We start from the raw sequence: 23864 nt of genomic DNA on the forward strand, positions 1-23864 counted from the left end.
ATACTGTGTTGGTGCCTCAGTGTCCCCCCTGCAGTTCTTAAGTATCTAGGCGGTGGAATAAGGGTGTGTGATTGCTACAGAGCAAAGGGCTAGTGCACCTAAATGCCTGGCACTCTGTCTCCTAGCAACTGATGGCCTGGGCCCCTCCCCTGCAAAGGTGCCAACTAAAGGTGTTGGAGACAAAGATCAGGTGACCTTCTGGCCCGGGAAAGGAGCTGAGCAGAGAGGAGGAGCTGGAGGGGGTTGTTAGTCTGGAGCTGGCTGGGGACGAGGAGTGAAGTGCAGACGTGGGGGTCTGGCTCACTGCCCCCCAGAATGGACCCGGCCGAGGGGTCCCGTTCGCTGTATCTACAAGCTCTGTTTTAGACCGTGTTCCTATCATGGAATAAGCCTCTGTTTTACTGGCTGGCTGAGAGTCACGTCTGACTGAAAAGTGGGGGTGCAGGACCCTGTGGCTTCCCCAGGACCCTGCTGGGATGGGCTGGCTGTGGGAAGCGCAAGGAGGGGCAGAGGATGCTGAATGCTCCAAGGAGAGACCCAGGAGGTGAAGACGTGTGAGCTTCTTGCCTTGAACAAGTCTGCTCCAAGGGAGAGGAGGCTTCCCAAAGTTCTGACTGGCTTCGTGGGGAATAGTTCCAGAGCATCGCCCGGTGACTCCGTGACAATCACCCCACAGAGTTGGCTTCATTTCACTAGTGGGCAAATGGCAGCTCTCCAGCGATCAGCAGGAATGAAGCCCAGGGGACGACTCATGTGCTTAAAGTTAAGAATGTGCCTAAGTGCTCTGCTGGATCTGGGCCAGCGTGCTCAGCACCTCTAAAGATTGGTGAGTGAGCCCATAACATGCAAAGCATTTGGGGATTCAGGGCCCAACATTGAACTTGTATATGTGAGTAACTTTACTCCCATGGATAGTCCCATTAAAATCAACAAGACTACTCAGGTGAGCAATGTTACTCACATTGCTAAGTGTTTGTAGCATTGGGCCCATAGCTATTGTGTGATCTTTCAGGATTAAAGGCACCAATGTAAACTATATTAATGTCAAGGTTGGAAAGGACTGGAAATTAACTTGCAATTTTACTGTATTTCATATCTGACTGCAAAGTTCTGGGCCTGATTCTGACTTACACTAGTAACTCCACTGACGCGAATAGAATTGCAGTAGCATGAACCTGCTGTCAGTGCCAGCAGATTCAAGCCAATCCTTTTATCCTTTTACCGAAATCAGATTTAGGATCAGATCTTCAGCAGGTGTGAATTGCCGTTGCTCTCTTAAAATCGTCAGAGCTACATTGATTTCCACCAGCTGGGATCTGACCCTTAACTTTCTGATCTTTTAGCTACAACTCAGTGAAAAAAATAACAACTCCAACGGTATTGGAAGAAATTGGCCTGACTGTACCAGCAGCCTTACGACAAACTGGCAAGTGTGCGGATACTTGCTTGCAAAGTAAAACAGTTCGAGCTGCCTCGGTTAATTAAACAACAGTGAAAGGCAACGTGATAAAACAGTTATGGAAAATACCATGGCAGCATCCAGGGGGTAAGTGCTGGTAATGAAGAATGTTTCTGAGATTATTCTATCCCAAACCTTATCTGTCTAGCATGGACTCTTAATTCCATTCTCCCCCTCCTAGATGAGACATGTGTCAGAGCCGTGTACACAAATAGATGAGAAGATCTGAAATGGGATTGCATGAGATATGAAAAAAAATATCTTGAAGGGTTTGACCTTTACAAATCACTCACTGCTCTGGCGCCTACCTTCGAGAATGATTGCTACTGGCCATCCCTGCACTCCAAAAGTATTTTCTATATATCATATAAAACACATTATAATCCATCCATCTAACTATCGATTCATCTTCCCACCTGTCTTGTATATATAGATGAACCTAGAGGGGCTTTAGGTTCAGGGCGGGTTCATGCACAGAAACCTTTGGCTTGAAATCCCCAACTTCTCAACTGAGAAGTGTTTTGGGCTGGGTTGGGAGCACTTGCTGACCTGGTTCATACCAATATAAAGTCTTTACAATTCAAAACATGCTACGATATGCTCCTTGGAATGTTAAGCTGCCGGGGCTCAACTATTGAGCGCATCAACACCTAAATGAAGCCGAAGGGCATTGGAAGGCTTTCAGCACCTCACTGGAGCACTCAGTGCCTGGCAGAATTAAGCCCTGTATCGCCGCAGGCCTGGAACAATAAAGTCCGATTTTTTAGAGCGAGAGGGATGTCACCAGCTTTGCTTAGCAAGAGATGGTCACCGAACATGCCGCTAGTTTATAGGCAAATCCATCTCTGAAAGAGCCAAGGATCAGCTCATTCTGTGAAACAGCCTCACAGCACTGTGCAGTTACCTGGCACAAATGACTTGGGGGCTGCGCCTGAAAACGCCCTCTCATGCCAGCAGTCCCTTGGAGGCCGATGAAGCTACTCCGACAGAGTCAGGAACTGCAGGATCAGGCTCTTAATGGTCAATTACAAAATCCCATTTGTTTTAAGATTCCAACTGTACTGCAGTTAAATGGCAATTGTGTTCTATGCTATTCTATTCAGATCCATAGTTTGCACCTGTGACCCTGTGCAGAACCACTGGCAAACCCCTTGCCCACGTGTAAGTATTTTGCATGGCCACACTGCTTAACAATCAGCCGTGCAATTAGAGTAGTGTAAATTATTTAGTCAATTTCACCCAGGGCCAGACGCAGCAGGTAAAATTCTGTTCTCCCATTGGAGAACATCCTTCTTGGAGAGCACTTTATGCCTGTGTCCCATTTCCAAGATGTGCTCTCCTTTATGCCAGGACAACTCCATTGCAAGCCATGCCCTAGGACTTCCCCTGTGCCTTCACACCCTCTTTTGGGAGGCTAACATTGCTGGCAGTGCCATTGCCCTGAGCATGTTTGCATTCTCTTACTTCTGCCGCATCATGCCCCTCTGCAGGGCCAAGCAAAACCTTGACCCATCTTTGCTCGATTTACAGTTAGAAGATAATGGGCCATGTCATTGGTTCTGCAACGTCCTCTTTGCACTGCTCTGGCAGAACAAAGGGGACGTAAGGTCACCCTAAGGGAGTGGGGATGGTGGTGAATGGCAGCTTGTGTAGATGTACTCATGCTGGCCATAGTCAGAGAAGAGAAGGGAAGACACTGTGGTGCACAAGTGAGTACATACCCAGGGGTGTCAGGCAGGTTTGGGTGCTGATGCCCATGTCACCCCATCCTCACTTCTATTTTTATCAAGCTAGCTAGAGTACAGCGAGCACAGGTAAGTCTACGGGAGCTGCCATTCACACGCTCGGTTGCAATGCCAACAGACCGTAAGTGAGCGAACCACGGTGGGAGAGGTAATATCTTTTATTGGACCAACTTCTGTTGGTGAACGAGACAAGCATTCGAGCTACAAGGAGCTCTTCTTCAGGTCTGGAAAAGGTAAGCAGAGTGTCAGAGCTAATTACAACGTGGGACAGACTGTTTAGCACGAAGGTTAAGCACATGTTCTAGGAGACCATTTAAGATGAAGAGGCCAATTAACACCTCTGCAGTCTTAAGACATAGGACGGTTAGTGGGTTACAGAGTGTTATTATGAGTCATCAAGCCAATATCTCTGTTGAGTCCATGGTAGTCCATGGTTTTTAGTGTCTAGCAGAGCTATGAATTGAAACTCCCAGGCTCGCCAGGTGTTGTGTACGTTTCCTTTGAGGATGAGGACTGTTAGGTCAGATATGGAGTGATTGTTTTGTGAAAAATAGTTGCCCATGGGTGCGAAGATGTTTTTGTCTTTCATTCAAGAGCATAACGAGTGTCTAGTTTCACCCACATAGTTGCTGTTGAGGCATTTAATGCGCTGGATGAGGCACATCACATTTTGTGAGAGGCATGTGTAAGACTCATGGATCTTGAAAGGTGTGTTGCAGTGGGAATTGATCACCATAACAGTGGAGACATGTCTGCAGGTTTTGCATCTGTTGTTCTGGCCGGGTCTGGTGCTGCTTTGAGTTGTTGTGTCCTGGTGTGCGGGGTGCTTGCTTCTGAGAATGAGCTTGGCCAGGGTGGATGGCTGTTTGAAGGCCAGAAGAGGGGGTACCACAAGAGGGCAGCTGACTGTTCCCATGACACAAAGGAATCCTTGGCTGAAGTATGCCACGTCCTGGCATAGATGGCATGGCTGGGCACATGGCATTCCAGTAATTCCCACCCACAGAACAGGAAGTAGATGCAAGTTGTATCAGTACAGAGCCACACTTAAAACCACACCTTTAGTTAAATCTGGGGAACTTTCTCATGTGCACAAGGCCTAACTGACATCAGCTAAACTGAAATACGCCTGGTTTGAACTGAAATAAGCCTCCTCACAGTCTATTACTCTGTGATTTCAAACCACACCTTAAATTAAACCAGCGGAACTGCACATAGACAAACCCCTTAGCAAAGCACAGCATCGGGCCTCTGGTTACTGAAGGTGTGAGCAGTAAAACAAGAAAATCTTATTTTTATAAAATATCCGCTCTTGATGGTATCCCTTTAGTGGAAGGACTCTGAGCACTAACTCAAATTTCCTCATCTCTTGCAGGATGGAAGAGCTTATTGAAATCCATCATGTGTCCAGAGAATGGCCCGCTCTCGCCCACCAGGTAATGTTTGTGCCTACTTTTATATAATTATAAGAGCCTTTGTCAAATGAATGTTACCAAAGCAACCCAAGTGCTTCTTTCTTCAGTTGGTGAGGGAGTAAGGGGGGAGGTTTTAAAAAGCTCTACAAAGTCCAGTGTAAAAGAGCATCTATCCTGATCTCAGTCGATGCTAGGCCTAATCTTCAGCTAGGGTAGACTGGCATAGTTCCAGTAAAGTCAATAGAGTGATGTCGATTTACATCAACTGAGGATCAGACCCATTGATCTGCAAGGAGCTATTCCCCATTTGCACCACTGTGTAACATCAGGTCCTATGTTTTGATAGTGAACAATGCCAGAATGACTACAGTGATGAGTAACCCCAAAGGATTATACCATCCTTCGAAGCTGATCTGAGTAAACAAACACCTGATTGAGGAACAAAGGAGGCTCTTTGATCCTGCCCCAGCCAGCAAAGGGTTTACTGTTGCATGCTAAAGATTTTGTTGTGCCAAACAAATGGACAGATAGGGCGATATTCAAGGCTAATGGGGATTTTTTTCTGATCTGTCATTTGCAGGGCTGGCTCTGCTGCTGGTTTGAGGCCACACCCCATTCCCCCGCCTCCACCCCCTAAATAAGAAATATTTCCTATAATAACTCCACTGAGAGCCATCCAGCATGCTCTTATCCCCAAGATTAATGCATCCCTGATGCTTCCCTCTTCTGTCTAATTATACCCAAACATTGCCTTTCTTTCTTTTTTCTGAACACCACGTTTTTTTCCCCCTTGCATCAACATGTACCAATGCATTAAACAAGACATTCCATTAATTTCTTCATCATCATAACTTAAACCCAGGACATACCCTTTAAATATTCATTCAGCTATGAAAACTGGGCATTAAAATTTTAATAATGTCAAGCTCATTTGAACTGAGCTCCTGGGGGACTATTACGACACAATTAGAATAAATATGATGATTGATTTGGTGTAAAGGTTCACCTGTCCACGTCGGCTAATGGCCGGAATCCACCAGACACCCTAGCATCACAGCCGAGAGCTCAGAGTTATTTACTCCCTTCTCCCTAACTCCCACTGGCTTTTCACTAGGTCACTGGCTCAAACCATTAGTTTGCTGTGTAACATTTTCATCTCTGGTGATGCCCCAGAGTAATGCTGGGGTAAACGAATGGGCAAGATCTCATCAAGAAGAGAAAACTCATTGGCAGCATATATATGTATATTTTGCCATAGCATTTGATCAAAGATCAGAGACAGTAGAAGTTCAGCAATAAACTTTCAGGCAGTATCAGCCATTAACCTTTTAATGGTACATGTCTGAACTCACAGGGTCTGATTCTCCTCTCACATGAACCAGAAGTAACTCCAGCTGAAGTCAATGAGTTTGAACCAGCATAGAGGTGAATGAAGTCCATGGAACAGCAACGTTTGTTCTAAACAGCAGCAAAAATGGCTTGATAAAAATACACAGCATGATGTTTGAAAGAGTGCTGGCAGGATCAACACCATTACAGGAAACCCTATGCAAGAGCTCACTCTTTTAAAATGACATCTGTTTCAGTCCCAGTGAGTCCTAAACATACAGTGAGATTTTCAAAGCAGCTTAGTACGCTGTGTGTTTTTGAAAATCTGGGCCTGATTCTACATATGCCAGTGTAGATTAGGGGTAGCTGGGGTAAAACTGGAATGAAAGAGATCAGAACCAGACTCACTGAGTACAATTATATTTTGGGAGACCACCTCCTTTTAGACAACAATGTTTGTCAGTCTCTTGTATAATTAACACGGGTTGATGTGTATTTAAAAGCTGTCCTGACCAGGGCATATTTATAAGCATTTTCAATGCTGCCAACTCTTATGATTTTATTGTGACACACACAGAAAACAAGCTTGAAAGCACAAACTCTAAAGGCTTCAACCCCACAAGGCAAATAGAAGACCCCCAAAGTTTACATTTTAAAATTCCCCTGATTTTTAAGACAATTTTGTGAGTTTTGCATGCTTGGAGTTGGTAAAATTAATTCTGAAAGTCTAATTAGCTTTTCACTCTTTATGTAGTTTCAGAGTAGCAGCCGTGTTAGTCTGTATCCACAAAAAGAACAGGAGTACTCGTGGCACCTTAGAGACTAACAAATTTATTTCAGCATGCGCTTTCGTGAGCTACAGCAAGAAGTGAACTGTAGCTCACGAAAGCGCATGCTGAAATAAATTTGTTACTCTCTAAGGTGCCACGAGTACTCCTGTTCTTTTTATGTGGTTTGTTTCCTCTTTGGACTTTGCTTAGCTTTGATGGGGAATCTAGTCTAGCCAGTTTCATTTTCCATTTCCTGTGTCTGACCTCACAAGATCCTAGAGTTTATGGGCTCAGGCTGCTCAAGAAAATGTTTAAACTCGCCCCCAAACCTGTTTTTGCTGAAGATAAAAAACCAATAGTATGGAAATATTTTGACTCATATTGTTTGATAAAATACGTTTGTTTGTTTTTAAATCAACTCCCCCTAAACATAGGGTCCAATCTACTTCACATCAACTCACTGATGCTAAAATTTGGTAGGAGCCTAAAAGCCAGATGCTGCAAATGAAAGTAAATGTGATATTTTATGATACTTTATTATATCCTCTCTCCTTGTTTTAATATTATGTAGTCACTGCCATAGTTGTTCCCGGTGCCTTATTTACCAAGGAAACAAACAAAAGAAGTGAACTCAGTGTTGCTAATAGTTACACTAATTTGATGAAGATGGATCAGCATAAGGCTCGGTAATGGAATATTGCATTCCAGACAGTTATTTTTTGTTACCAAAATACTTTCAACAATAATGCTTCGCATTTATAAGTGGGCTTTTCAAATAGTAACCAATTAAACCCTGCAAGTCTTGTGGGAAGGATGTTTATCACTATTCTACCAATGACAGAAATTGAGGTAGAAGGGTTAGGCCCGAATTGTTAAAGGAGCCATTTATGGGTACCCAACATGAGGCACCAGTTGCTTGATTCTGTGAGAATTCTATAAGCTTAGTTCCCATTTAGGGACCAAAACATGTGGCCAGATTTTAAGAAAAGCTCAGCGTGCTGGGTGGGAGTTGCTCAGTTCTGAGCACTCCTTAAAATTTGGTTCTAGTTTACCTGAAATCTTTTGAAAATTTGCCCCTGACTATGGGTTTTAAGTATTTAAAAATCTGGCCATGGTCTGGGATAATTTTTTTTTTGGAAAATCTGGGCTATAGTCACCTCCCTGCCTCAATTTTCCTAGCTGTAAACTGGGGATACTAATTCTTACCTCACAGGGGTGTTGCGAAGATTAATTTGACAGCATTTGTATAGGATTTTGAAGTTGTCAAGTGCTATATAAACACTGAGTGTTGTTATAATGTAACATACTCTGCATAATGTATATTGTTGGAATATTACACCTCAGGTGTACAAGACTACAGAGTTACTTCTTCTAAGTGAGTTAATGGTTTCATAGGTTGGTAATGTAATAAAACAGACTGTTTAAACAAGCAAGGTTTTGATTAAATGGGGTGTGTGCAAAGGGGAACTGATATTAATTAGAAGCATTATAAATCCAAGATATCTAGACACAGATAATGCCGGTATGATAGTCCATTGTACAGAGTGGAAGAAAGGATTAAGTGAGGATTCATTTGGGGAATGTGTGTCACCTACAGCTGTTGTTGGATATGATGGACTGGACTGAGGAGCATATTATATACACACCAGCCACTGCACTGCCCACAGTGCACCGCAGTTCCTCAGAACAAAGGAAGCTACTGTGTAAAGGTTATCACCTACTATAATGAGAAACTGAAAAGCCAGAGAAGTTCCTTTCAACTGACCCTATGTCTGGGGTTTCTCTCTGGCACCTGAAGGGGGAAAGAAACCCAACACGACAGAAATAACACATCATCTTTCTGCAATGAATGTAGACATTGATGGTGGCTCAAGAACTATGGGCCTGATCTAACATCCACTGAGGTCAGGGCAAAGACAGCTGCTGACTTCAGTGTGCATTGGAGGGAGGCCTGTAGCCTTCTTGCGCAGCGCCCAATTTCTGTTGTATAAATGCCACATTCATGGGTACTTTACCTTCTTCAGCACCCATGGCCCAGCACCAGTGGAAGCTCAGACATTTTAGAAGCACCAATCCTGTGATATCCCTGAGGTTAGGCAGCCATTGAGCTCTATGTCAACACTCTCCACTGGGCTCCACGGCAGCAGGAACAGGTGCTGAATGCTGCTAGAAAGAAGCCAGACATACGTAACCTAGCATTGTGCCTGATTAAGAGCAAACAAATACAAGCGAATGAGAGGCCATACCGCTATTTGTCATGAGCCCAAGCTGCGAAGTTCAGATCTGTTGAAAGATGGACCCAAAGGTTCCAGCTGCCAAAGGATGAGGGCATATGGCATCTGGATTTGTGGCTGGGCTCATCTGAGAAGTCTGGCTCAGCTGAAGAGCCATGCATTTGGATGCTTATCTAAACCAGCCAAGCTTACTAGTCCTGAACAACGCACCTGTGCAGAGTGCCACTGAAATAATCAGTCGCCAGGGTTCCACATGGATCTACGGATGCCCCTGTTAGCAGATCCAATCAGGATCTTACACTGGCTATATGGTGAGAACAGGCTTTTGGCATGGGAACCAGTATTTCCTGCTTCCAGAAAGGTGAAGGCAGCATTTCCACTTGCGAGTGGAACTAGGAAGTGATGAGCTGGCTGAGCTGACATGAAAAATAACAGTGGTAAAGGGGTCAAGTTTGGATCTTTTTCTAAAAGACACACTCTAAGTTCGACTACCCTTATTGGACCATATGAAGGAATTCTTGGTTCTATGATGTGTGTGAAATATGAGGTCAGACTAGATGATCACAATGGTCCCCTGTAGCCTTAAAAATCTATGACTTGATGAGCTCTTCCAAAGTTTAGAGAAGGCTTGAGCTCACATAGGCTGTTGGGTAAAGGTTCAGGTCACTTACTCCAAATAGTTTGCTTAGTTCCCCAAAAGAACCTTACCTGGGCATCATCACAAATGTTGCCTTGATGAACTCTAAAATGCCCCACCTGGGCATAATGCCCATCTCCCCATCTGACTGATGCTTGACAATGAGAATTCAAGATTCAGTTCATTCACTTGAGATGCTGTGTGTGTGTTTAACCAAACCATTTATGGTCAATAATACCATGTTATCATATGACAATAACTTTCAGTTATTCACTTATTATTATTCAATTATTCCTTACGTCACGTAGTACATAGGTCAGCTGGTCTTCGAGGAGTGAACAGTTCGTGAAGGGAGCTTTGGAAAAGCAAGTACGAACACAGCTTGTCCAGAGAAAGGAAGAAGGAGATCAAGAAGTTATGGTAGCTCAGTAGGATTATCATTAGAGGAAGCATAGCTCATCTCATCTCTTATAATCTACAGTTACTGGAAAATGGAACCTCTCAAAGAAACAAAAGTGAGTGAGGAACAAAAAATATAATTGTGTGGTTAAATATCTGAAGGAACGGTAACCAACAAACCCATTGAGTCATCTGCAAGAAAACCTTTCCACCCTCTGCTGGGAAGACCATTAGATATTACTCCTCATGGGGAACTAGGCAGGATTCCAATCCACTCTCCATGGAGTAGCACTGCACAATTCACTGCATGAGTGGGATCAAGAAGAGGGGAGAGAGATGTTGCCTTCTTCTGCAGCATCAGCTATTGGCTACTGCCATGTCAGACTTGGCTTGATCAATTCCTGCGTTCTGTCTGGTCTCTTCAGCCACTGTGGGCAATAAGGAGTTAAAAGGAGTTCTGAAGAGCCAGTGGGTTTTGAATGTGAATGGGAATGCTCGCCTTTAATCATGTATTCAGCACAAGAATGTACAAAGGTATAAAGTTAATCACTAGCTGGGCCACCCCTATTTCCAGAAAAAGAAGTTTAATACCTCCTTTATCCAATGAAGTACCATTGTTATACCTGCATATTATGAAGGGTTTATTAAACCTGTGATAATCTATTCAAGATAAAGTGATCTGTATGGCCAACTGAGCACAGATCAGACAGAATGATGGGAGGTTATTGTTAAAATATGCAAATTCACATCCTATTGAAATGCAAACCCTCCAGATAAGATTTTTTAATAAATCTGGTCTTTTTTCACTGCATGAAGGTAACCTAATGTTTATTGACTTCAAGATCATATAATGGAACGTAATATCTATTAGTCAGATCCTTGCCTCTCTTTCCATTACTGGAGGTACATGTGGCTTACACAGAATTTTTGTTTTATGGTTTTGTACAAAAGAAAAGAGATTAAAAAACCTGAAATTAATTAACTCGCCTCGAACCCCGCACCCCCAACCAATCCTCACCACTGTCATTAGTTCCTCAAGTAAAAAGAAGCATTTCCCTTTAACTAGGAAGCTTATCAAAAGAGTCCAAAGGAGAACATATCAGTAATATACAACAGTCCTGTATGTCATCGAGCGGAAGTATGGACTAATGGTTAGAGTAGTGTACTGAGAGTCAGGGTTCCTGGTTTCATCCTTGGGTTTATTTCTTGCTTACTCTGAGAACTTGCTTGCTATCTCTCATTTTATGCCTCTGTAAAATGGGAATAAAAATAATATTCATCTCCATCACAGGGACTGCCAGACTTCATTAATGTATATCTGGAAGTGCTTAAAGATACAGTGGGTTGGGAATTTTCTGTTGAAGTGTTTTCTCCTCAGAAAATGCTGTTTTGTTGAAAACAAAATGGTTCTCTGGAAATGGCTGGTTTCAACAAATTTCTCATTTCAAAACTTTTTTCAAAAACGTTTTGAAATTGTCACAATTCCCCTGCTTTGACATTTGCTAAAGGAAAAAGGCATTTTTGTTTGTTTGAAACAACTTTTCATTTAGAAATTTAAGTTAATTTATTACAAAATTCAATGAATAAAAAATGTCAAATTATCAAAACAAAATGTTTCAATTGACTGCATAGAGACGGGAAAGAATTATGGCCATGAAAGTTTTATGACTCTTACAACTATATTTTGGCTTTGGAGTAGTTCAGGTTGAACTTTAAGTTTATACCTTTGAGTCTATTGCAAACTGAGATAAAACAGCAAATTTTTTGGGTTTAATTGTAGGCTTTCAGAATTCACAAGAGCTCCCCCCACACCTCCTCGAATTCTAGCACTTCTGCTTCTGGATAGAACTAGGAAGTGTGTCTAGCCATCAGCTCACACTCAAGGTGGATAAAACAGAGCTCTTAATCTTTCCCTCTGCCCCCAAGTCCTCCTCCTCACCGCCTTTCTCAATCACTGTGGACAATACCATGGTTCTACCTGCAACTCAGCTCCCTGTAACCTGGGACCTCTTGCTAAATCCTCACAGCCAGGCTGTGTCTAAGTCCTGCAGCTTCTTTCTGCACAACATGGCTAAGATATGACCTGACCTATCCATCCACCCAGCTAAAACTCTCATCCAGGCTACAGTTAGTGTTGAACTCGAGCTGCAAATCACAGTCAAAAGCCAAGTTGCAGCATCTTCACTGCTATTTGAAGCCAAATCAGCTTATGAGGGATAATAGCCAACACCAGTTAAAGCCACATTTTTTTTTTTTTTGCAATGCAGACATACGCCATAAGCTCCAACTCTGCAAACCCTGACACACATCGAACTGAAGTGAACTACTTCTGTGTGCGAAGTGGAGCACATGGGTAAATGTTTACGAATTCAGGACCCTCTCAAATGTCTCCGCCCCAGTGCAGGCAGACTCAGTGTCTAGAGAGCGAGCAGTGCCAGTGTGAAGTCCACTGCACGAGATGGCATCCTTACCCCAGATCCTCCATATATGCAGCCAGGTAACTTCCTCTGCATTTTGTAGAGCACAGAGAACACTGCTAGCGCTCAGTAACGAACGGCAGCACTCAATTAGCTTATGAATAAGGAGGAAGCTTTTCTGAGCTTCATTTTTTACTTTAAGTGTATTTGGGGTGTTGCTCTGCTCTGTTCTGTCCTCTTCAGACATCGCTTCCTTCCTGTAGCGCAAACCAGGTACCAGTAAGTGGAGCTCTCGGCCAACCAATCTAGTTTACTAACTTACACCTCCCGCTTGCCTCCCCCTTCTCCATAGTCCAGTCTCCTAAATGTCAAAACTTGCTGCTTCTGATCATTCTTCCCTTGTTTTTTACCCCCGTTATCTGCCTTGATCTGATAAAAATCAGCCCACTTATTAACCCAAAATCAAAACAGAGATGGCAGCAGGGGGGAGTTTGTCCATGAAGAACAACTAGACAGCAAGAGAAAGTGGCTGTATATGGTCATCCCCCTCTGCCCCTTTCTCTTGTTTAGGGGGTTGGTGATATGATTCAACCAGCCACAATCAAAAATAGAATTCTAGCCAGGGATGCACACTAATGAACCAGCTAGGAACTACCGAAGCAGAGGTGAGCTTATCATCACTATGACTTTTTCGCTGCTAGACAGCCCTTTAAGTCACACATCAATAACAGGACGGCTTGTGCGTGACTTATATAAGGGTCCCATGAATCTTTATTTACCTCACCTCTAAGATAACAGGCCAGCCACTGCCAATTCACCAGAAAGAAGTTTGCTTTGTGATTAGGGATTGAGATTAAACTGGTTTATGGTAGTTAATGGTGCTAGTTCTGGAGATCCATATTGCATTGAGGGAATAGTGTGTGTGCAGAACACGTCTAGATTTATTGCAAATCTACTTGAGCACCGTGGATTTGAAAGTTTGACCCAAACACAATTGTGTTCCTGTTACACTTAGAAGAGACTGTAGGAAAAAAATTGCAGAGAGAGGAAATAAGGCAAAATCTGGAACGAGAACAAGAGAGTAAAAATCAGAAAGTGGATGAATAATGGAGCTGGAAGAGGGAGGGTGAAAAATTCTCATGAAAATATAATAAGTCCTATCATAGATCGTTATCAGGGTTAGAACCTGTTACCTTAATTAGGAAAAGCATATAGGGTGACCAGATGTTCCGATTTTATAGGGACAGTCCTTTTTGAGGTCTTTTCTTATATAGGCTCCTATTACTCCCCACTCCCGTCCTGATTTTTCAAATTTTCTGTCTGGTCACCCTAAAAGCATAGGCCTTTACTACTTGAGTGACATTGCTCAGAAGGGAATGGGTTTCTCACTAAATATGTGGCAAAAGATTGGACCAAGATATTTTGCTTATCTGTTCATTATGCTTATTTCCCTCATATGAAAATAAAATAAATGGATCCCATTTAAAAAGAAGGCATTATCTAATGCACATGAATGGGAGTTAAGAACTAGAGCTGTTTAAAAAATGCTAATAATTTTTTGGGTAAATTTCTGTTGTTTTTTTTTGTTTTTAATTCTCAGATTTTCAACAAAAGTCTGACACCAAAAGACAAAAAAAAATCAGTTTTAAATTGACTCACGCTCTACATCTGCAAGTGTAGCCCTCAGATTTGCAGTGGGTCTGTCTATTTCTAGCACCATAGCCATGGCTCCATAGAAAAGCATCCCTGGCTCCCTCCCCAGGTTAGAAGCAACTATCCTGAAGGAAAGTGACAGACAAATCTGCCTTTCTCTTAAAGAGTTAGCCAAACAAATCACCTCTTTGGCAGGTGACCCTCTCCCCTTTCCCCAGTGCTGCTCTTTTGTCTCTCTCACTTCGTGCTGTAGTTAGGAGCCAACATTTTGGCACATTAATTAAAAATAGTAATAGCTGCAACAGAAGAAAGAAGGGGAGGGAAAAGCTGAAGGGGGAAGTTTGCAGCAGCCCTAATTAATAGAATTACTCTCAGCTAAAAGCCTGTCTGATGAGGACTGTTGTCCCTGGATAGAAAACACAGCTACTCTGTTGCTTAGCAGCCAGCAATGTCCTTTCATGAGGAGGGGGGGGAAAAAGTTATGTGACAAACCATCTCAAACAAAGTCCCATGAAAATATTTCTTTATCACAACCTATTCAGCCTAGGCAAAGAGTGGCCCTGAAATGAATGTTTCATCTAATGGCTGAAGGAATAAATAAGCTAATTGGATTTCCATCTGTTCCAAAACATACTGCACAATAACAGCAAATCATATGGTAATTATTACTAATAATGCATCTTTTCTTTTAGGGTTTGTTGGTTTGTTTTTCAAAAGGGGTAGGTTGGATGGATTTGGAGTGGTGTGTCATTTACGGATCAGAGACAAGACATTTCTGACTTGCCGCAGCTTATGGATGAGAGGGAAAATAGTAGCCCAGGCTAGAGCTAGTGAAACTTTTTATCAAAAACATTTTTGTTGAGCAAAAAATGTAGATTCACTGCACCAAAACGTTTCACAAATTCATGTCAGTTTTGCCAAACTGGTGTCAGTTGGGAGAGACGGGGGGTGGGGGGGACTCAAAATGTTTTCTTTTGACCTTTTTGAAATGAAATGTTTATACTTTTCAGTTCAAAATGACATTTCATTTAAAAATTCCCTTTAATATTTTTTTTAAAATCACACTGTTTTAAAATGCTCAAAATAAAAATGTTTTGATTGACCTGAAGCTATTTTTTTCTTTTCAATTTGCCAAAAAAATCATAAAAGTGTTTTCAGTTCACCCTGAAACCAAGTCGTTTTGACTTTTCAGAATTGCCAGTGAACTTAAACACCGATGATTCACCCAGCTGTAGTTCTTACAACACAGGGTCATTAAAGATCTTCTAGCTCATTATCAAGGAGTAGGAGCTGGTCTATGTAAATTCTAACTTCAGGTTACCTGCCTAAAATCTCACCTGCATAGCATGCTTCATTTAAGGATTTTCAGATGCTAGGTAGGTTGATCAAGTGCAAATACCCCTGTTTTACCAAGGAGAGGTGGAAGACGGATGCTTATCACACTGTTCATAATGGTCTGATTCCCCTGCATGTTGAACTATGTGGTTGTGAATAGTGGGGTAATTGCCCATTATGATGCTGTGAGCATGAACTAAGGAGTTCCTAGTTCACATTAATGTAGCCAGACCGGTGGGGCAGTGACTAGCCCCTTGTCACCTTGTGCTCCTTCTGTCTGTCTGTCTGTTATATCTGCCTGTTAGAGAAACAAGGTGGATGAGGTAATATTTTTCACTGGACCAAGTTCTGTTGGTGAGAGAGACTAGCTTTCGAATGACACAAAGATCTTGAGGCCTAGATCTGAAAAAGAGCTCTGTGTCGCTCTAAACCTAGTCTCTCTCATCAACAGAAGTTGGTCCAATGCAAAATATTACTTCATTTGCCTTCCTTCTCTAACATCCTGGGACCAACAACTAGCACAACACTGCAAACATCTACTTGTTGTCTCTTGTCACATGCTTAGATTGTAAGCTAGTCAGCTCAAGTACCATCTCGTTGTGTGGGCATACAATGCATAGCACAATGGGGCCCTGATTCTCTGACTGGGGTGTCTAGGAAGTACTACAGTACGAACAAACAAATGAAAAAGGCAGCCCAGTTACTTACCCAATGACACATAGCTAGTCAATGGCAAAGGTGATTCAGAACCTATGTCAAGTGACTCCCCCTTGTTTATCATCACCACTGGGAAACCAATCCTCTGGCTATTATTTATTTATATTACGGGATCATATCAAAGTCCCAACCAAGATCAGTGCCCCATTGTGTTAGGTATTGTACATGGGCATAGTAACCACTAAAAATCCCTACCTCAAAGAGCTCTCACATCAGTCAAAGTGGGGAAATGTTTTATGATGCTGTTCGTTAGCACTGTTGTGTGCTGTTAAACACCTGCTATGTCCCAGCTCAGAGTTGGCTGCTCGTCAGCGGTAAGGACAGTTCTCTAAAGCTCGCGATAGATACGAATGGATGGATAGATACAGGTGATATATAGAGTTTGAACGCTCAGCTATTGAAGTTACAAAGTACTTTGGAATGGGGTCCTTCTGGATGGAGAGTGCTATATAAATGGAAGATCATTATGAGTCCATCCTAACAGTATCACTCACCACATCCTGGATGGACAGCTAAAGTAAAAGAAAATACTTAAAATATATGCTTCAGTGGATATTTTATCCCAACACTTTTACATGCAGTGGAGGAGCTTTCGGCTTTCACTTGCACAGCACATCCCCATTTGCAGGCAGGGGGGAAAAGTCTGCAACAGTTCAACTGATGAAGTTGCTGATTTTGACATGTGTGAACAAGGGTGCTTTCCAGCCCCTAACACAAACGAGTGGTTAGGAACACACTAGAGACAGGTCTTGAAACTGTGACGGATTGGCTTGCCAAGAGGATAACAACAGGAGTGACAGGGTGGTAGGATGCTGCTTGGAATTGGTGAAATATTATTACCTTCTTCTAGTGCTGATGTGAGTCTGTGTGTGAACTGAGTTGGTGAGACTCAGTCCAGAGTCTGCTGAGGTAGGTGTCCACTTTACAAAACCCAATATCTTCACTGGTAACAAATGTCCCTTTCTTGGTAGCCTCAGCTGTGAGGCGGTTTGATGATCCCTTGTAGTACGAAGGGTGGAACTGGAGAAAGAGGATCAAGTTTCAGAAGGGACATATACGGGGGTGGGACTAGAGGCTGGAGATTAAATGCAAAACCCCAGCATGCATTGGCTCAGTTTGGGTACTGAACCCCTGTCTTAGAGCCTCGCTTGTCGCTAATGAGACAGTCCTTCTCGAGGAGCAGTGGGACACTCTGAGGGAAGGTTACCTTGCAGCTGCACCTATTTTCTTACTAATCAGTAACTTCAGTCATGAGCACTAGAGTTAGGATGGTTCATACATTTTCCACTGGAATAGTTTTTTGGCAGAAAACTGAATTTTTGACTAAATGATTTTTTTTTTTGGCAAAAAGTGTCTGCTTTCTGAGGGGAAAAACAGGTGGGGTTTTTTGGTTAAAAATCAAATGCCCCCAAATCAAAATATTTCCAGTGATATGTTCCACCTGGGTGCCTCAAAGGAGGTGCAGTTCTGGATCTTTACATTTCCACTCTTCTTCATGAGCTGTACTACATCTCCCAGGCTACATCATGCCCAGAGTCTCCCATGCTGCATATTCTCCCTTCCCCAAAAGGGAGACCATGATGCATCACGAAGACACAGTCCAGTCAAGGATCCCAGCTAACTGAGGACAATGGGAGCATGAATATTCCAAACTGCAATGCCCATGAGACACTAAGGTGGAATTTCCAAACTGAAATATCCATTTTGATTTTTCACTGGAAAGTAAAAATAGTCCATGGAAAAATTTGAAAAAAAACAAAAACTTTTTTCTCAAAATTTTCCATGGAAAAAAATCAGTTCTAGGTGGAATAACTTACACATTTTTTTTTTTTTACAAAACCAAATACTCTGCCTTTATGCTGCTATTGAGTTTCAAGTCCTAGTTAATAGATATTATTGGAATAAGTCCTTCCTTACTCAGGCTGACCTCCCATTCACACAGGACCTAGGGACTGATTAAGGACTTGGTCCTCAATTCTAAAGCCCTCCTGAAGAGGTAGGACCAATCTGCTTAAAGCACCACCTTCTGCCCCAAGCCACCCCTAGAATACTATAATCAACAGTATGAGGCAGCCCCCAGAACTCTGGATGAAGCTCATTGGAACTTCACCACGAAGAGTTTGTGGGTGTGGAACTCACCATGAGGGGAGACCGGGATGAACTGATCCCTTGCCTCCTTAAGAGCTATCCATTTCTCTTTCCTTACCAGTGAGTGGGAAGAGGGAGAAGGGGTTATAAGTCCCCTGAGGATGGGGGAGAGAACACGGTCCTGCTGGGTCAATGCTGAGACTTATAGGTCCCATGCTTGGCACCCAGATACCAATGGGAGTGATACTGTATAGACAGATGGCTAGATGGGTGACAAGCAGCTTCACGATTTGGCCCATTTCATTATTCTAGTGTTGTAGATGCATTTGCTCTAGGTAATGAAATGGTAGATGGGGAGTGGGTAGATACAAGTATGACTGATTTTGCCCACAATCCCATCGGATGGGCCAGGGAGAATTCTCTTTCAGCTGCTTGGCTGGCAGGTCTGGCTCGTGTCCTCAGCATCTAACTCATCACCTTGGTCAGGAACAGGAAGGAATTTTCCTCCTTAGTTAGATGGGCAGAGAACTTGGATTTTTTCACCATCTTCTGTAGCCTGGCTCACTTGCTGGGATCATCTGGCCTTATCTCACTGAATCAATTTCTTGCCATTGCAGGGGATTCAGGCATTAGTGCCACCTCAGTCCCTCCTGTTTTCTGCCAGTCACAGGCAGGGGTGGCTCCAGGCACCAGCACGTCAAGTGCGTGTCTGGGGCAGCAAGCTGCGGTGGGGGCTCTGCCGGTCGCTGCAAGGGCGACAGGCAGGTTGCCTTTGGCGGCATGCCTGCGGAGGGTCTGCTGGTCTCACGGCTTCGGCAGACCTCCCACAGGCGTGCCGCTGAATCCGCGGGAGCGGGGACCTCCCGCAGGCAAGCCGCCGAAGGCAGCCTGCATGCCGTGCTTGGGGCGGCAAAATATCTAGAGCCGCCCCTGGTCACAGATAACAGTTTAGTTTCCTGAGGGCTGCAATATTTTGATCCAATTTTGGTTGATGGGCTTGATGTGGGGTGGTTAGTGGCCTGTGACCTACAGACGGCCAGATTAGATAATCTGGTGGTAGGGTTGCCAATTTGGTTGGACATATTCCTGGAGATTTAATCACATCAGATCATTTAAAATTAAAGATTCATTTTTAATTCCTGGAGACTCCTGGCCAATCCTGGAGGGTTGGCAACCCTATCCGTGGTCCTTACAGGAGATGGTAAAACCCAGTGAGGTTATATTGCTCCCCTAACTGCTGCAAGCAGGAGGAGGAGTGGCAGCCTGTATACAGGACGTCTGTTGTATCAGCAATTGCCTTCAAACAGGACTAGGATGGAGAGATGGACGAGGACATCAAGGTCAAAGTATTATTATTTTTTTTGACAACAGCAGCCAGGCGGCTCTCAAGTGGTGGATTCGAACAGCTTTAATAGAACAATGTCATTAAAACCCAACAGTCAGTGCTTGGGGAATGACATTGTTGAATGGCTACCGAAGTTCATACCGTTAATGTCTAGCATTTGTAATGACTGTTCTATTCCATTTCAACAAATGCTCTGGTTCCAGAGGAGCCCTGAGACAAGGACAGGGAATTGAATCAACATCCATTTCAGGCTCCTACAAGCCAGCAGCCTTTAGCTAAGTCACAGGAAGATCGAGAAGAGACCCCCTTCTGCATTATCATTAACCAGCTCCTTAATGCTGCTCTTTCTAAGGATACAGCATACGCTCTGTTAGTATCACAATATTAATCACAGTCTGATCCCTAGCGTGCAAGGCTCTACATAAACCACAGGTGTGGAGACAGCCCTTGCCCCACATAACTTACAGCCTATGACCCTGATTCAGCAAACCACTTAAGCACATGCTTGACTGGCTGAACACGGCTGGTTTGCTGAGTTGGGGCCTGAAGGACAGAAGGACAGACTGTGGTTTGGGGTGGGGATATAGTAGATGGCAAATGGACATGGTGGTGCTGGCTGTAGCAATGTGCTTACTAGGGATGGCGGTGGTGTGAGAGGGTAGCAGGAATGAGACAGGTACTAAGGAATGGGGAAAGGAAAGAAGGGGAGGAGGGGAAGTCACAGGTTGCCACATGCCCGGGCAGAATGATTGAGAATGGCTCCTTGAAGGAACAGATTCTCGTATCAGATTCTGGCCTCTTTGAGCCACTCCAGTATAAAGAGGCCTGGAATTTGGTTGCAACTGAGCAGAAAGGAATTTCCCCATCAGAGGGGGACTCCCTGCGGATGCAGATGTCCTGGTCCCGGCCGCAATGCAAAGGGGAAGAAGTGGGTGTTTTGGGGCATGTCAGAGTGGGCTAAATTGCTTTGAGCATCAGTACGTTGGATCTGTTCCTTCCTGCTTTTTCTCCTTTCTTGCATTGACCTATACAGGGCTGACCAGAGGAAACAGGGGGCCTGGGGCAAAGCGGGGGAGCTGCAGCGCTTGTACTCACCCAGTGGTGGTCTGGGTCTTCGGCGGCATTTCGGGGGTGGGGGGCCATTCAGTCGCTCCACGTCTTCAGCGGCATTTCGGCAGCAGGGGGCCGTTAAGTCGCTCCACATCTTTGGAGCCATTTCGGCAGTGGGGCGCCCTTCAGTGCTGCCGAATACATGGAGTAACTGAAGGGCCCCCCGCCGCCGAAATGCTGCCAAAGACCTGGACCGCCGCTGGGCATTTCAGTCGCTCAGTGTATTCGGCAGCACTGAAGGGCGCCCTGCTGCCGAAATGCCAGCCAAAGATCCGGACCGCTGCCGGGCCAAGGCTCACGGGGTCCCTGGCAAATTTCCCCACTTGCCCTCCCAGGCAGCCCTGGACTTATCCTAGGTATAGGAGAGAATCTAGCCCTAAGTGGTCCCTTCTGCAAGGCATGCCCATTGACTTCAAGACACTCAGCAGATTGCCCTTTTGCACCAAGGCTAGGAGAGTGCAGGTTAGAATCCCACATCCCCAGATGTGGGCAGTGCATGGGCCCCCACCAAGAACTGTCCTACACAGGGCATTGTCACTGGCATCCCTTCTGCATTACTATTACTTGCATGACAGTGGTGGATAAGACAACCAAGATCAGGGCCTCATTGTGCTAGGTGTCTCCACACACCACAAGAGACAGTCCCTGCCCCAAAGAACATACAGTCGTGTGTGTGGTGGGAATAGAGGCACAGAGAGGTGACATGACTTGTTCAGAGTCACACAGCAGCTCAGTGGCAGAGCCAGGAATTGAAACCACGTCTCCCAACTCCCCAGCCAGTGCTCTATCCTTTAAGCCATGCTGCAGCTTGCAAAGCACGCCCCATAAAGAGCTGGGCAATGGAAGCCATTCGCAGAATGCAACAACTCTAGTGCTAGAACACCTATGGAAAATGCTGCAGATTCTTGAGTGCCATCTACTGGCACATCATCCATTAACTATCAGCCTATATACAGACATCTCTCTTGCAGAGCACTCTCATAACACCTCTTGCGGCTACAGACCCTGTGGCTCTTTCAGAACAGACTACAAGCGAATCCCCCCAGACAAAGGAAATGTGTTATTTTACTCAAACAGATTTTAATGACTGGACATGAGCCGCCGCTCAGGGCGTAGTCACTCAGCTACCAGCCTCTCACTCATTGCTCTGCATTGCCCTGGGCGATTCAAAAGCCCCAGTCCTAGACTGTAAAATTCCAGTGCCTCTTTTTAGAGATGTGAATATTTCCAGGGTGAAAACCTGCCTGACATTGATCACCTCCATAAACATCATGCCACCAAGCTCATTCAATAAATAAATAAATGCAGATTAACTCCTAATGCCCAGAAGCCATGCAATTCACACCTCTTCCTAAATATTATGTTGGCTGAAATAGACCAGCGTGCTAATGGTTACGAAACAATATGGAGCTCAGATTCTGAGCTCCATGTCCTACTCTGTGGGGTCTATAATAAGAGGCAGGGGAAGGGAACACTGCCTGGAAACAGCTTGTCTCCACTTTGTTTAGCTGCTGTCAGATGCTGCAGCTGCAGTTATCCCATGCAGCGGAAGTGAAAAGAGCTTTCAGTTAGATGTTTGGCTTTTAAATTCCGTGTACTGGATTCCCTGATGCAAAAGCTTGCCAGTGTGATATCAGGGGACCAAGCCCCAGATGCAAAGCCTGGGCTACCGAATGTGGGACTCTGAGCATATTCAGATTGCCTAGAAGCTTTGGATAACTCCAGCAAACCTGCAAATAATCAGTAACCAGGGGTGCATTATATATGGACTCCACACCAATAGGTTAACAGGCAAGAATTTGCTGACATCATAATTTTGAATGTGATTCAAACTAGAGGTGCAGTTCCAAGCTCCCTTTCCTTCCTGTCAGAACTCTGGACAGCACAATCCCAGCCCACATGTCTGCTTTCTCATCTCATCTGACACCCCTAGCAATAGCTCGATAGCCCAGGGGGTCCTTCCAGTCCTTTGCTCCCCTGCCATTCCCTGTACTCCTCCATATTACCTTTCCTTACTGTTCCCTTTAGCCCCTTCTCTCTTCTGTATCCTCTACTGGGAAAAGCTTCTCATTTCTTATTCCTTCCTACCTAGGTTCTTATCTGGCTCCCATCACTGCAGTCTCGGAGTGCTTCACAGGCAGTCATGCATTTACCCTCCCTGTCCAATTGAGAAGCACTATTATGCCTACTTTGCAAAGAGGGAAACTGAGGCACAGAGTGTTTAAATGACTTGGCTTGTGGGTTACTAGCAGCAATGGAAATTGAATCCAGTTCTTCTGTGTCTCAATCCAGTGCCTTAACCACAGGACTAGCTGTCCTCCACCATGTGCCACGTACAATTGCCTTCTCTCCCCTGCTTTCATAAAGCCTCTCTATGCTGATCTCCTCACTGACAAAGCTTCTGCAGCTCCAAGCACCTGGAGAGTTGTGCCCTGTGCAGCATGTGTCCAAGTAAGAACCGGATCCTGCGAGGTGCCGAATGCAGTCAATTGCCGGTGCAGTATGGAGCGTTGATGGCATTCAGTCCCTCTCAGGAACTGCTCAGCAGAACACACAGGTTTTTCTCAGGGCTTGATTTCCCACTGTGTTCCCCACGGCTCCACTTTGGGGCTACATGAAGACCATTATTTCTTATTTGTCTTATCGTAGTGTTGGTAGTGGAAACCCCAGTCCTGGACCAGGACCTCATTCTACAAGCAAAGAACAGAATCAGTCTGTGGGGCAGGGACGGTGTACTACATGCTAGTACAAGCGGGCTGTGGTCTCTCTCTTCTCTACCACAATGCAAAGGACAAGCAATAATCATCAAACTAATGGGACTTAGCATTATAGAAATAAAGAACAATAAATAAATAAGTTACACAGCTTTCAGTGCTTGCCATATCCCAACACAACCAGTTCAATGTTATTTGAGAGAATCCCACATGGCAAGTAAGGGGAATAAGGTAAATATCGGTAAAAGCAGCTGGTGTATAAGGGCACCTGCCTTGAGTACAATATACATTGTGGCTCCTTCATTGCTTAAATTCTGTTGCATTGTGTGTGGCTTGGGAAGTTGTTAAATGGACCTGGCCAAGTGATCTTAAGGCTTTGGCCATGGATTTGATAAAAAGAAGGGAAAACAGGGGGGAGAAGGTAGGAAATGGAACATGATGAGAAATGTTTTCTTTTTTTTTTTAAAAGACACATGCCCATCCCCGCATAATACACT

General features: G+C 44.2%; 1 protein-coding gene across 14 annotated transcripts in view; it reads right to left on the reverse strand.

The window, feature by feature from the left end:
• The window catches only part of CELF4 (CUGBP Elav-like family member 4), an 885612-nt gene that overhangs the window by 425538 nt on the left and 436210 nt on the right, over positions 1-23864 (reverse strand). The window lies entirely within an intron of this gene.

The sequence above is a fragment of the Gopherus flavomarginatus genome, chromosome 3, assembly GCF_025201925.1.
Source record: "Gopherus flavomarginatus isolate rGopFla2 chromosome 3, rGopFla2.mat.asm, whole genome shotgun sequence".
Classification (NCBI taxonomy): Eukaryota; Metazoa; Chordata; order Testudines; family Testudinidae; genus Gopherus; species Gopherus flavomarginatus.